The sequence below is a fragment of the Coenobita brevimanus genome, chromosome 90 (genome assembly GCF_032717465.1).
Source record: "Coenobita brevimanus isolate Jiangsu-jjx chromosome 90, ASM3271746v2, whole genome shotgun sequence".
In the NCBI taxonomy this organism is placed as follows: Eukaryota; Metazoa; Arthropoda; class Malacostraca; order Decapoda; family Coenobitidae; genus Coenobita; species Coenobita brevimanus.
The window spans coordinates 16,718,488-16,731,468 of record NC_137043.1 but is presented as its reverse complement, the minus strand read 5'-3'; positions in this window follow the sequence as shown (position 1 = coordinate 16,731,468).

The following is a 12,981-nucleotide window of genomic DNA, read 5'->3' as shown; positions in this document are numbered from 1 at the left end:
GCCAAATTCCTCCGCACCGAGCAACTTGTATCTTGCCTCCTATATCTAGTGGGAGACAAGATACAGCCGAAATCTTGTCTCTGGACTGTCGCGTGACTGTCCAGCGACAATCCAGCGACAAATTTAGGAAAATAGTCTTTTGACATTGTCGCGCGACTTTTGCTGGATAAAGTATCTTGGTGTGTACTTAACCCAGAGACAGTGTCTAGCGACTGTTGCAAGACAAATTTAGATTTTTCTAAGACAGATGCGAGACAGTCCAGAGACAATGTTGCGCGACTTTGTATCTTGGTGTGTACGAGGCTTCAGAATATATAAAAATCCATGAAAACGAGTTGTCCCTTTCCACGTAAACATTCCATGTATGCTGCGTCAATAATTGTGGTAGCGATTATCATACATGTCGTTTTATTGTACAGCTAATGCCGATTCGGTAGCTGCTTTCATTAAAAAGATTATAACTAGTAAAATAAATTGCTCAAGAATTATTGTCAAGAGATTAAAATAAACTATTGAAACAAGAGTCCATTTGTGTTTGGAGGAATTTCAGATTTCTACAGTATAGCCTACCCATTACCACATTCCATACTGCACGCACAAAACGTCTGTAGCTGGTGGAATGTGGTAATGGGAATAGAATCCTTAATCTCCTTCCATTCCAAATGCATTTCCTTTTCTGTTTTTTTTTTTCCAATTTTAGTTTCTGCATGTTTTTCCACTATTACATTTTGATAATAATTGTGGAGTATAATTGTTGTTTACTGGTATATCATACAACTGACACAAGAGAATGGTGCTCAGACTTCACTTTAATGTGAAGTCTTAAGCTGCATTCAGTTTTTACCTTTATCCTAAGATGTATACCCTTTGTTATAACATACATCACTTCAGATTTGGGGAAAAAGTGTCTGGTACCACTTAGGGATTTTTCCATACATGGAATTCACAATCACCTATGACTAATGACAGGTTGCAGTCAATATCTATTTCCATATTTAACTCTCTTCAGCAAAATCAAAGTAAATGAACGAGAATGCATCCCAGCGGTATCCAACAGGTTATTGGAATTGATTTTAATTCGGCCTATTCTATTTTAACTCATACTGAATTACAGAGGTGTGACCTGAACGATTCAATAGCCTCAATACTCAGTCTGTAATTTGTTAAGTAGCATTTTGGAGTCAACAGAGACTTAAACTTTCTGAAAATCCAGGTCAGCCATATACAGTATGTGTACTTGTCTGCTGATGAATGTGATCGTAGGTGGTGTATGAGGTGTATGAGGCATATTGTTTGTAGGGCAATCCCCCTTAGGCAGGATTTAATTTTATATATATATATATATATATATATATATATATATATATATATAGGCCTATATATATGTATATGTACAGGTCTACTATATATATATATATATATATATATATATATATATATATATATATATATATATATATATATATATATATATATATATATATATATATATATATATATATATATATATATATATATATATATATATATATCCATCATCCAATCCTACATTGCCCCATGAGGAGCGTAGAAGCCCGGGGCTATGCAAGTTGGTCCTGACATTTAAGATGAGAATGACCAGCCTCACTCATCCCTGAGTGGCATTACGTGAGCAATAAACCCCAACCACCCCTTGGATATAAACCTTCACCGGCTCAATCCGATTGGAGCTCCATAATTTCCCACTAAACCACCAGGCGCCAAAATTTGGTTATATGGTTACCACTCAGCGTAGTAAATGGTTTCCTGGTGTACAGGAAACCATTTGGCTTGTCACTCAGTGCAGAGTCACCCACAGGCAGAAGGACGAGGAAAGAATGAAGAAAAGCAGAAGAGGGAATGTAAAGTCACCCGTAGGTAGAAGGACGAGGAAAGAATGAAGGAAAGAAGGACAGAAGAGGATGGACGAAAAGAAGGAGAAGGAGAAGAAAGGGCAGACACCCGAGAGCAGCACGACATCAAGTGAGTGGATGGTTAGCGCCCCCACCTACCACATATATATATATATATATATATATATATATATATATATATATATATATATATATATATATATATATATATATATATATATATATATATATACAGTATATATATATATATATATATATATATATATATATATATATATATATATATATCACCAGTCGAGCAGGGCAGTACTCCCAAGGTGGGTGGAAAGCTGATGACAAGGAGAGCTGGAGCTCCAGTTTCATCAGCCCTCGGGACTAATTCCTGACCATCCCCCTTTTGCAGAACTTTTTCAGTGTTTCAGTAACAGATTGTAGGAAAGCATGCTCTCTAATACATGCTTCTCTAACTGTCAACACCAAACTACATGCACACTACACACTACACTTCCTTTTCAAAACTGAAAAATTAAAATGGCGGATGGTAATGATGCCTCGGAGTCCCCGAGGGGGGGGACCATAAATGCCCCCACCATCCGCCACTCTCCCGGTGACGACTCTAAAGGTGCCTAACCACTGTCTGACTCACTTCTTCTTCATTTCTGCAACATTCGCTGTCTTTCCTATAACTTTCTCCCTGTTGAACATCACCTCTCCTCCTCTACACCTTACCTTTTCTTCCTTACCGAGACCCAGCTGTCTGAGGCAACTGACAGCAAGCCCTTCTCTGTATCCTCCTACTTTCTTTATACTCATTTCAAAGACAAATGTAACTGTTGTGTATGTGTACGCGACGACTTCTCTTGTTCTCGTGATCCTGAACTTGATTCTTCTGAATTCTCTGCTCTCTGGCTTCGGCTTTCCTGTCATTCTCTGATTAAATATATCTACACTATTTACTAATCCACTAAGTCTACTGACTATCAAAAAATGTTTGACTATCTTACTTCTACAAAGGAACACATTCTATCCATTTCTTCTTTCACTGAAAACTCCATTCCAGAAGATTTCAACGCTCACCACCACCTTTGGCTCTCCTATCCTTTCACTGATCCACCTGGTGAACAAGCTTCATCTTTTCTATCCTAAATGACCTAGAGCAGCTTGTACAGCACCCTACCCATATCCCTGACCGCCTTGGAGAGAGCTCCAACATACTTGACCTCTTCCTTACAAATAATCCTTCTGCTTACACTGTTAATCTTTCCTCTCTGTTGGGCTCCTCTGAGCACGACTTTATTACCTTAACCTATCCTATCGCTCTGGTATGGCTTGCAGATCCTCCAAAGAAACGTTGACTGTGGCACTTTGGAGCTGTGGATTTGGAGGCCCTCAGGCAGTACTTCTTTGATTTTCCCTGGAATGATTATTGCTTCCGTGGCTGGGGCCATCTGAGTGAGCTTTGCGCATTACGGAGGTTATTCTCTCGGGCATGGGTGCATACGTTCCATTCTCATATTCTTTGACTAATGCAAGAAAGCCTTGGTTTAATCACGCTTGTTCTAATGCTGTCTGCAACAAGGAGAGGGCCTATAAAAGGTACCAGAGCCAATCCACCCCTGAATCACATCTTTTTTATGTTTCTGCCCGGAATCGTGCTAAGTCTGTTTTTCGCTCTGCTAAAAATAATTTCATCCGCACTTAATGCTCTCAACTCTCAAACTCGAATTCTTCCCACTCCTTCTGGCACCTTGCCAAAAACCATTCTAACAACTTGACCTCATCATTCTTCCCTCCTCTTTTCTACTCTGATGCCTCTGTAGCTGTTTCTTCTACTGATAATGCAGATCTCTTCACTCAGACTTTCTTCTCCAATTCCACCTTAGACGATTCCGGTGTTGTTCCTCCATCACTTCTTCCCTCTGACTTCCTCATGGCTGACATTAAAATGTCTTCAGCTGATGTATTTTCTGCCATCACTGGACTCAAAGGCATGTGGGCCTGATGGAGTCCCTCCTGTTGTCCTCAAGAACTGTGCTTCTGTGCTTACACCCTGCCTAGGTAAACTCTTTTGCCTTTGTCTTTGAACTTGTTTCTTTCCTTCTTGCTGGAAGTTTGCTCTCTTTCAGCCAGTCCCAAAGAAGGGTGACCATTCCCAACCCTCTAACTGTCGTCCAATTCCTTTAACATCCCGTGTCTCAAAAGTTTTCGAGTCTCTTCTTAACAGAAAAATATTAAAGTATCTTTCATATCACAACCTTCTTTCAGATCGTCAGTATGGGTTCTGTCAGGGATGCTCCACTGGCGATCTTCTCACCTACCTTTCAGACTCCTGGTCAACCTCCTTTCGGGACTTTGGCGAAAGCTTTGTTATCGCACTTGATATCTCAAAGGCTTTCGATCGAGTCTGGCATAAATCTTTAATTTCCAAACTGCCTTCTTTCGGTTTCTATCCTTCTATCTGTGCCTTCATCTACAGCTTCCTTTCTGGTCGTTCTATAGCTGCTGTTCTAGACACCCATCGTGGTGTTCCTCAGGGCTCTGTCCTATCACCAACTCTCTTCCTTTTTTTCATCAATGATCTTCTAAGCTGTACATCTAATCCAATCCACTCGCACACTGAAAATTCCACCCTTCACCTTTCATTCGGTTCCCACAACGTCCATCCCAGCAGTTACTTCAGCAAGGGATGAGGCTATGGAACACCTAATGTCTGAGTTGGTTCGTATCTCTGATTGGGGTCAAAATAATCTCGTTGTTTTTATTGCATCAAAGACTCAATTTTTACACCTATCAACCCGACAGAATCTTCCACAGGAGTACCCACTAATGTTTAATAATATCCAGCTCAAGCCTGCATCATCCTCGAACATGCTTGGGGTTTCATTCACTCCGGATTTATCTTGGAAAGATCATATTACATCTCTTGTAAACTCAGCTTCCGAGAGACTAGGTGTGTTAAGCTGACTCCGTACCTTCTTTACCCCTGCAGAGTTGTTGACTTTATACACAGGTTTTATTCACCCCTATGTAGAGTACAACTCATGTGTGGGGAAGCTCCCCACATACAGTTCTTCTCAACAGGGTGGAGTCAAAGGCTTTTCGTCTCACTAATTCTCCTCCTCTTACTGGCTCCCTTCAACCTCTGTCTCTTCGCCGCACTGTTGCATCTTTAACTCTTTTCTACCACTACTTCCATGGTCATTGCTCTTTTGAACTGACTGTTTGCATCTTTCCACCTCTAAGACGGGCGCGTAGCACCCGTCTAGGAAGAAACTCTTATCCTTTTTCTGTTCAACTTCCTAATGCAAGAGTTAACCGTTACTCCCAGTCCTTCTTCTATGCAACAGGGCAACTCTGGAACTGTCTCCCTCTGTCTGTATTTCCTACTTCCTATGATCTACAGTCTTTCAAACGCGGTGTGTCCAGGCATCTTGAAACAAACAAATCTTGAATTTGGCTCACTTTTTTTTTTTTTTTGAAGGAATTTTTTTGCGGGCTCGTAGCTTTTGGTTCCTTCTTACTTGCATAAAATATATATATATATATATATATATATATATATATATATATATATATATATATATATATATATATATATATATATATATATATATATATATATATATATATATATATATATATATATATATATATATATTGATAGATAGGTAGGTAGATAGATAGATATAGATATAGATATAGACAGATAGGCAGATACAGATATAGATATAACGAATGAATTATGAATATTATAGACTGATAAATTGTGAGATGTGGACTTCACATTATTCATAAAGACTCAGTGTTGCTACTTTATACTTTGTTGCTCAGTTGTGCTACACCCACGGAGTCTAGTTGATCTCTAACTCTCATACAATCTTTCAGGGTAAAGGTAGAGTTTCCTTTGTTTTGCCCAGTGTCATGACTACACTGTGTACACATAGAACAGTCTCCTCAGCAGATTTGGTAAGAAGGTACCTGGCCACTGCCGATTCATGACATTCTACCAGCGTTTGACTCATGACGAATTAGTAACAAAAATCCTCTCGCATACCTTTGTCTACCCTCAAGGTACATGTCTCCGGACATGTTACAGATGTAGTGATTAACTAAAAACAATTTAAATGGTAAAACAGCACTGATATAGGTGAATGGTAAGAAAATTATATGACTATATATTTATACGGCACTAATAATTACTGATAATAAGAGTACACTAGTTAACAAGTAGAATATGTACGGTGAGTATATTAATGTACATAAGACAAGAGAATGATGAAATACTGACATACGTTACAGTGATGAATAACAAAATGACGTTAATATAGCAACTGGTTATACAGGAATCACAATAGTATCACGAGAGAAAAAGGTCTCGCAATAACTAAATAATGTTCACATAATCGGTTGGGTGTCCACACGTCTTGACACAAATCAACACTGTACAGTGGAGGTAGAGTGGGTAACGTGGCTTGCCCATTTCATCATAGTCCCACTCAAAATTTCTCTAGCTTCAGCGTCTGGTTACAATTTCTCGTCACTTTCACATTTAACAAGTTTCGCTGCCTTCCCTGTTCCATGTTGTAACCTAGTCTCATGGAGTCTTTTTTCCATACGTTTAAAACAGCAATGGACAAAAACCACCACGAGCAAAACTTCCAATGGTGTGAATGGAATGGGGGGGATATACATAATAAGAGCTTAATAAAACAGTGATGTAAGGAACTTCACTTTGTTGATATGGTGAGACTGCCGCGGTTCCATGACGTGAAAGAGCATCTACAGCTACATTTGATTTACCTGGCACGTACTCAAAGGTTGGATAACAACTACCTTGCTAGACGTCCGGTAAGATTTCTTAAGTTTGAATAAATCACAAAGTAGAATATGATCTGTTTGGATATGTACTGGATATCTGTAGATGTTTGAGAGACCAAACAACTGCCAAAGCCTCGCTATCAGTAACGCAGTACTTAAGTTCAGCGGCAGTGTGGGCACGACTGGCATACGCTGCTGCACGTTTCCTCTTTGCAAGATCAGTTTGCATCAGTACCGTGCCTAGACCTACCCTGGATGCGTCTGCGCAAAGAAAGAAAAGGTTCTTATAATCAGGGTATGCCAGGACAGGGGCATTAATAAATGCTGTCTTCAGTGTTTCAAAGGTATGAGACTGGTCATTAGGCCAAACAAGAGGTTCGTTTGTCTTAATTTAGTAATTTAGTAACCTTCAATAAATCACCGATAGTAGCCACTCAATCCAAGGAAACTCCCTACATCATCAGTGCTGGTAGGATCTGGGAAGTTAGAAAAGGCCTTAAATTTCACATCTGAGGAATGAATTCCTTCAGCACAAACCACATGTCCAAGAGGTTTAATTCTCCTATTAGAAAGTTGCATTTACTGAGCTTAACCATTAGACCTCTATTTGGAAGCAATCAAAAACTTGCTGTAGCTTGGCAAAATGTTCAGGGATTGATTTACTCACCAGAATGACGTCATCTAAATAAGGAAAAAGAGAGTGACCAATCGTACCACTGAATACAGAATGGACAGCCGCATGAATACTGATGGAGCATTTCCAAGACTAAAGGGAAGCCTTTTGAAATGTTAGTGGCCAGAAGGGTACTGAATGCAGTTATAGGGGGAGACGACTCATCCATTTCTACTTGCCAGTAGCCACTAAGTAAGTCATGTGAGGTGAAAACAGCGTTATTCTTGCCTAGTGATGTTAAGACTGGTAATAATGGCAATCGATTGGGAACAGTGGCGGAGTTCACGTTACGATAGTCAACTACGGGTCTAAACTCACCTCCTTGCTTGGGGACTGGGAAATCCAGACTATTCCACGGACTGACGGAATGTTCAATGATGTCCTGATAATGCATATCCTGTAGGCTACTATCTTGTCTGCTTCTTTTCGTAAGCCATGGGATAATCTATATGACGGGTTGAGTACCGGGAATTAATTCAGCGTGCTGTTTTATCAAATTTGTCTTTCCCATAGGTTCACAGAGTAAGGCCGCAACATCTCTTTAGGTCTACAAAAGATTTCATTAAGTGTTCTGTATACTAAGGGAAGTCGTCCGGTTGTACAATTGAAAGATGAGATCAGCTGAAGGAGTCGTAGAAAAATCCGTAGAGTTTTCAGTGGTATTAACACCAATCAATCAATCATTTCCTGTGGCACCCCACGGGATGCATAGGGCCTCAATGAACTCTCTCCACCAATATTTGTCTCTTGCCATCTCCTTCAGGTCCCACCAACACTCCTCTCCTGCTTCTTTTTTCACTGTCCTCAACCAGGTTTCCCTCGGCCTACCTCTACCTCTTCTTCCTCTAGCAATCCACTCTGGCACATCCTGTATTAAACAACCTTCTTTTCTGTATATGTGCCCCAGCCACTTCCAGCGAGACAGTCTCACATATTCATTAACTGGTTCCACTCTCGTAATATCCCTTACTCTTTCATTTGTAACTCTGTCTTGCCACTTTACCCCAAGAATCCTTCTCAGTATTTTATTCTCAAATCCTAATACTTTCTGATCTGTTGCAATTGTACTGTACCATGACTCATGCCCGTAAATTAAAACTGGTCTAACCATGGACTTGTAAATTTTCACTTTAGTATGTACCGAAAGCATATTATTATTCCAAACAGATTTCAACATTCCAACAGCTCGCCAAGCCTGTCTAATCCTCTCCTCAATTTCATTGTTTAATGATCCATTAGATGATACCATCGTTCCCAGATATTTAAAGTTTTCTACATTCTTCACCACATTATTCCCAATTACACAATCGATTTGGTTCTCCATGTTCATGTTAATAATTTCAGTCTTTCCACAATTTATTACCAATCCCACTTTTTCTCCTTCCTCCACCAGACAATCGAGCACCCTCTGCATCTCGTAAATACTTCCGCAAATCAGTACAATATCATCAGCATAGTCCAAATCCATCAGCTTCTTATTTTCTGTCCAGTTAATTCCTGCACCTGTTCTCATTACAACCTTTTTCATAACATAATCCATAACCAAAACAAACAACAATGGCGAAAGAACTCCTCCTTGAATCACTCCCGACCTAACTTGAAATGGATCACTCAAAGAACCACCCACCTTTACCTTACAAAAAGTACCTTCATGCAGGCTTCTAATAATATTTACAAACTTTTCTGGTATACCATAGAATCTCATAATTTTCAACATAGCTCCACGTGAAACACTATCAAACGCCTTTTCAAAATCCACAAAACACATGTTAAGTGGCATTTTCATCTCATTAGCTTGTTGCATTAGATGCCTTACAATAAAAATCTGATCATTACAACCTCGACCCTTTCTAAATCCCACTTGTTCTTCTCTTAAAATTTTATCAATTACTGGCTCTATTCTGTTCAACAAGATTTTGGAAAAGACTTTTGCAACTACAGGTGTCAAAGTTATCCCCCTCCAATTGCCACACACACTTAAATCTCCCTTTTTTGGTATTTTTATAATCACTCCATTTTTCCACTCTTCTGGAATTCCACCATTATCCCAAGCCACATTAAAAAGTTTCAAAAGCCATGTACTGTATATCATCATCATCCTTAGCAGTTGCATTGAATGGTGTAACCTGGCACGTCTTTGCGGCTGACGGGTACACTAGGAAACTGCCAATCTCTGTACCACTATTAAGCTTTAATAGAGCACTGGTGACATTTAATATGTAAAGATAACACAAATTATCCTCCAACACGGAACCAAATGCTGACTCATATGTTGAACCATTCACACAATACGTCTCAGGCAAGGTTAACACATTCACCCCTTCTATCGCACCTACAGCATGGACATAGCCTTTCGTGAATTCGTGCGGCAACAAAATTGTGCACCATTTTGTCACCGCTCTTTTCATCCCCGTGTGTCGCAAAATGTCATTCAGAGTCTTCACGGTAGTTAAATGAGACACAGATAAGTCAATCATTGTGTCACTGTTAGAGGGGGTGTCATGAGATACTGCTACTAAATTATCATCATTACTCTCCTGTGGTAGCTGTGAAGTTATGATAGACTGTGTCACTGAATTTACCTGTGAAAGGAGAGGGTGTGGGCAATTCATGCCTGATGCATAAAGTCCCTTTACTGTAATACCACCACAAGCAGGTATCAGTTCAATAGAATGTTGAGCCATGGTGTCAATACCAATCAAAACTTCTTCATGATGCCGTACTTTGTGACATAAAACTCAGCTATGAAACGTTTTATAAATTCATCGAGTTGAATTTGAAGAGTTACCTTGCCCTTCACATAAATTTTGAGCCGTCAACATCACAGAGACAAACGCCAGGCGGCTCAAGGATCCAGACCTGTTTGTTCCTACCTTTATTACTGTGTATGGAGGACTCAGATATTAAGTTCATCATAGACCCAGAGTCCATAATATATGATGTAGGGACTCCTTCACAATTACCTACGATAACAACGCCTGAGTGAGTCAGAGGGCCAATCTGGTGTATTTTGTGTTGTTATGGAGGATTCTATTGGTTCTGGAGCCGGGTTTCCCCTGACTGTGTACTGTATTGGCAAGGGCACGGCATTCGCTAGTTGAATGATGATGGTATTTATGATGAGTACAATACTTACTCCTGAATGATCGTGAAGGCGATCTACTATCGTGCCTGTGTCCTCGCTCATCTCCTAGTCTCTTATAACAGTGAGTTTCGCGATGACCTGTTCGTTAACAGTACCAACAGACTGTCTTAATCCTGCTGGTAGATCTGGTAGTCATAAGAGAAACTGCTTTGCGACGCAGGTCTTGCACGTGACATGGCTGGAGAACGTGGTGTGACGTTTTTGTCTGCTGAATGGACTTGAGACGTGTCCTTGATCTTGTGACTACAGGGCAGTGGTGCTGAGCTAATAACTTGTTGAACTGTACGTACTTTTGAGGAGGTATGATACAGAATTTCACTCAGTCTGTACAGGTAATATGGTTATGTCATCCCTAAAAGAAAACTCAATCTCTAACGCAACGTCTAAATAATCCTTGCTATGGCGATTTAGGAATCTGAAATAACTAAATAACGTTGCTGCATTATTTAGTGTTAAAATGATTTTTCGCCTATCATCAGTTTCCACCCACGGACTGTTTCGTAACGCCTTTGAGATTTCCGTTCCTGTTGCTGCTGACTCGGCCGCTGCTTCTAACAGCGTATTTTGTTCTGTCTCATACTTTGTCCTGTCTCACGCCTTGCATTAATCTTTAAACGCTTATCAAGCATCTTGCTTTTGTCTGGTTTCCCCCTGATTCTACGCATATGTTACAGCATTCATCACAGGATGTAAACTTCTCCAAGAACCTACAGCATATGAAACATACTACTCGGGAATAAACAGCATCTAATCGGCCCCGAAGATAGTGATTTTAACGCTGTCGTAAGTCCTCTGTTTGTGACTGAAGAATGGACATCACTAAAGAAATTCTACACGCTAACTGCAGGATTCAGTCCCCTAAATTTAGGACGCGATGCATCTTCCAAGATGATTGTGAGCGAGGCGGGAGGGGTTGCCATATTTAGAGAAGTAGGAGAAGGTAACTGAGAAATGTGTAATGTATTTGGGGAATGATATGAATGGAACTCAGCTGACTGAACTATTCCTTTCGAATAAGTCTTCAATTTCTCAAACAAGTAAGATTAGTGTGAAAACTTTCAGTCTTGGTCTGTTTTATTTCATCTCCGGAAGTATGTGTATCATCTTTAAATATATTAATCTTCTTAAAGTAAGGAAATGTCATCAAGAAATGAATTGGAGAAAAACAAAATAAGTACAAGATAATTTTAAGTTACTGAATATAAGTGAAGAGATGTTTTGTCTTTTTTTTTTTTTAAATTAAAGTAAACTCCTGTGCACAACAACAATTAACAAAGGAGCGTTTTATGAGTATTGTATTTACAAATGAAGTTTTCATATGGATGAATACTGAGAGTATGAAAATAATCTGAGGAAGTTGTTTTAAGTACAGTAATTTGATCGTGTAAGAGAAGAAAAAAAAATTAATGAACAAAAATTATTGGTCCGGAGAAAAAAGAAGAAACTTCTTACTGAACGGTTCTAACTCACCACCTATTTATATAGACTATGGCGCAGAAAGTGGTGTGCCTTGGTACTGATAGCTGGTGGGAGGTGATGAGAGCGAGTTGCAGGGTTACCGGGTCACTTGAGGTTTGACAGCAGAATCGTGGTCGGGATGAAGGTTTGGTGACAGACAGGCTTGGTGACAGACAAGCTTGGCGACAGACAGGCCTCATGACTGACAGGCTTCGTAATTGAGAGGCTTAGTGACGGGCAGGCTTAGTGACAGACAGCTCAGTGACAGACGACTACATGACAGACAGGCTCGATGACAAACGGACTCGATGACAAGACAGGTTCTATGACAGCCAGCGTTGAGGACAGATGGTAGACAGTTTACAGGCTACTGGCTTTGACAGTAGACAGACTTGAATTAAGGCATGTTCTTGACCTCGCTGCCATCAAAATGTGAGATGTTAGCCCGCAAATATATCCTTCAGGTTATTCTTAAAGACTCCGTACTGCTACTGGATGCTTTACTGGGAGCTTATTTGTGTTACAACCACGGAGTCTAGTTGATCTCTAACTCTCATACAGTCTTTCAGGGTAAAGGCAGAGAATTTCCTTTGTATGCGTCGTCCAATGTCATGACTACGCTGTGTACACATAGAACAGTCTCCTCAGCAGATCTGGTAAGAAGGCAGCTGGCCGCTGCCAATTCATGACATTCTACCAGCGTTTGACTCATAACGAATATGCAACAAACATCCGCTCGCTTAGAACATAGATAGATAGATAAATAAATAGATAGACAGATAGATAGATAGGTAGGTAGGTAGGTAGGTAGATGGATAGATAGATAGATAGACAGATATGTGGATACTTTTTTGCGTGTACTTAACTCAGTTTGTGTAAAGTAGCTCTTTCCAGAATTCTTGATACAATGCATGGAATACAGATAGATCTGTCTATTTAAGCATCAAGCTGTCTCTCGTTTTCTTTAGTGGTGCCTACCGTGTTAATGGTTCAGC